Source organism: Lipotes vexillifer, unplaced genomic scaffold, assembly GCF_000442215.2.
Source record: "Lipotes vexillifer unplaced genomic scaffold, Lipotes_vexillifer_v1.1 scaffold899, whole genome shotgun sequence".
Classification (NCBI taxonomy): domain Eukaryota; kingdom Metazoa; phylum Chordata; class Mammalia; order Artiodactyla; family Lipotidae; genus Lipotes; species Lipotes vexillifer.
Genome location: NW_006784311.1, coordinates 299,403 through 302,499, shown reverse-complemented (window position 1 = coordinate 302,499; position 3,097 = coordinate 299,403).

Here is a 3,097-nt window from a genome sequence, read left to right as displayed (position 1 = left end):
TAAATTTGGGAGATTAATCCTTTGTCAGTTGCTTCATTTGCAAATATTTTCTCCCATTCTGAGGGTTGTCTTTTGATCTTGTTTATGGTTTCCTTTGCTGTGCAAAAGCTTTTAAGTTTCATTAGATCCCATCTGTTTATTTTTGTTTTTATTTCCATTTCTCTAGGAGGTGGGCCAAAAAGGATCTTGCTGTGATTTATGTCATAGAGTGTTCTGCCTATGTTTTCCTCTAAGAGTTTGATAGTTTCTGGCCTTACATTTAGGTCTTTAATCCATTTTGAGCTTATTTTTGTGTATGGTGTTAGGGAGTGATCTAATCTCATACTTTTACATGTACCTGTCCAGTTTTCCCAGCACCACTTATTGAAGAGGCTGTCCTTTCTCCACTGTATATTCCTGCCACCTTTATCAAAGATAAGGTGACCATATGTGCATGGGTTTATCTCTGGGCTTTCTATCCTATTCCATTGATCTATCTTTCTGTTTTTGTGCCAGTACCATACTGTCTTGATTACTGTAGCTTTGTAGTATAGTCTGAAGTCAGGCAGCCTGATTCCTCCAGCTCCATTTTTTGTTCTCAAGATTGCTTTGGCTATTCGGGGTCTTTTGTGTTTCCATACAAATTGTGAAATTTTTTGTTCTAGTTCTGTGAAAAATGCCAGTGGTAGTTTGATAGGGATTGCATTGAATCTATAGATTGCTTTGGGAAGTAGAGTCATTTTCACAATGTTGATTCTTCCAATCCAAGAACATGGTATATCTCTCCATCTGTTTGTATCATCTTTAATTTCTTTCATCAGTGTCTTATAATTTTCTGCATACAGGTCTTTTGTCTCCTTAGGTAGGTTTATTCCTAGATATTTTATTCTTTTTGTTGCAATGGTAAATGGGAGTGTTTTCTTGATTTCACTTTCAGATTTTTCATCATTAGTATATAGGAATGCCAGAGATTTCTGTGCATTAATTTTGTATCCTGCTACTTTACCAAATTCATTGATTAGCTCTAGTAGTTTTCTGGTAGCATCTTTAGGATTCTCTATGTATAGTATCATGTCATCTGCAAACAGTGACAGCTTTACTTCTTCTTTTCCGATTTGGATTCCTTTTATTTCCTTTTCTTCTCTGATTGCTGTGGCTAAAACTTCCAAAACTATGTTGAATAAGAGTGGTGAGAGTGGGCAACCTTGTCTTGTTCCTGACCTTAGTGGAAATGCTTTCAGTTTTTCGCCATTGAGGATGATGTTGGCTGTGGGCTTGTCATATACGGCCTTTATTATATTGAGGAAAGTTCCCTCTACACCTACTTTCTGCAGGGTTTTTATCATAAATGGGTGTTGAATTTTGTCAAAAGCTTTCTCTGCATCTATTGAGATGATCATATGGTTTTTCTCCTTCAATTTGTTAATATGGTTAATCACATTGATAGATTTGCGTATATTGAAGAATCCTTGCATTCCTGGAATAAACCCCACTTGATCATGGTGTATGATCCTTTTAATGTGCTGTTGGATTCTGTTTGCTAGTATTTTGTTGAGGATTTTTGCATCTATGTTCATCAGTGATATTGGCCTGTAGTTTTCTTTCTTTGTGACATCCTTGTCTGGTTTTGGTATCAAGGTGATGGTGGCCTCGTAGAATGAGTTTGGGAGTGTTCCTCCCTCTGCTATATTTTGGAAGAGTTTGAGAAGAATAGGTGTTAGCTCTTCTCTAAATGTTTGATAGAATTCGCCTGTGAAGCCATCTGGTCCTGGGCTTTTGTTTGTTGGAAGATTTTTAATCACAGTTTCAATTTCAGTGTTTGTGATTGGTCTGTTCATATTTTCTATTTCTTCCTGATTCAGTCTTGGCAGTTTGTGCATTTCTAAGAATTTGTCCATTTCTTCCAGATTGTCCATTTTATTGGCATAGAGTTGCTTGTAGTAATCCCTCATGATTTTTTGTATTTCTGCAGTGTCAGTTGTTACTTCTCCTTTTTCATTTCTGATTCTATTGATTTGAGTCTTCTCCCTTATTTTCTTGATGAGTCTGGCTAATGGTTTATCAATTTTGTTAATCTTCTCAAAGAACCAGCTTTTAGTTTTATTGATCTTTGCTATTGTTTCCTTCATTTCTTTTTCATTTATTTCTGATCTGATTTTTATGATTTCTTTCCTTCTGCTAACTCTGGGGTTTTTTTGTTCTTCTTTCTCTAATTGCTTGAGGTGCAAGGTTAGGTTGTTTATTCGAGATGTTTCCTGCTTCTTAAGGTGGGCTTGTATTGCTATAAACTTCCCTCTTAGAACTGCTTTTGCTGCATCCCATAGGTTTTGGGTCGTTGTATCTCCATTGTCATTTGTTTCTAGGTATTTTTTAATTTCCTCTTTGATTTCTTCAGTGATCACTTCGTTACTAAGTAGTGTATTGTTTAGCCTCCATGTGTTTGTATTTTTTACTGCTCTTTTCCTATAATTGATATCTAATCTCATGGCGTTGTGGTCGGAAAAGATACTTGATATAATTTCAATTTTCTTAAATTTACCCGCATCCCCTGCATCGGCAGGCGGACTCTCAACCACTGCGCCACCAGGGAAGCCCATTGTTGAGGATTTTTGCATCTGTGTTCATCAGTGATATTGGCCTGTGGTTTTCTTTCTTTGTGACATCCTTGTCTGGTTTTGGAATCAGGGTGATGGTGGCCTCGTAGAATGATTTGGGGAGTGTTCCTCCATCTGCTGTATTTTGGAAGAGTTTGAGAAGGATAGGTGTTAGCTCTTCTCTAAATGTTTGATAGAATTCGCCTGTGAAGCCATCTGGTCCTGGGCTTTTGTTTGTTGGAAGATTTTTAATCACAGTTTCAATTTCAGTGCTTGTGATTGGTCTGTTCATATTTTCTATTTCTTCCTGATTCAGTCTTGGCAGTTTGTGCATTTCTAAGAATTTGTCCATTTCTTCCAGGTTGTCCATTTTATTGGCATAGAGTTGCTTGTAGTAATCCCTCATGATTTTTTGTATTTCTGCAGTGTCAGTTGTTACTTCTCCTTTTTCATTTCTGATTCTATTGATTTGAGTCTTCTCCCTTATTTTCTTGATGAGTCTGGCTAATGGTTTATCAATTTTG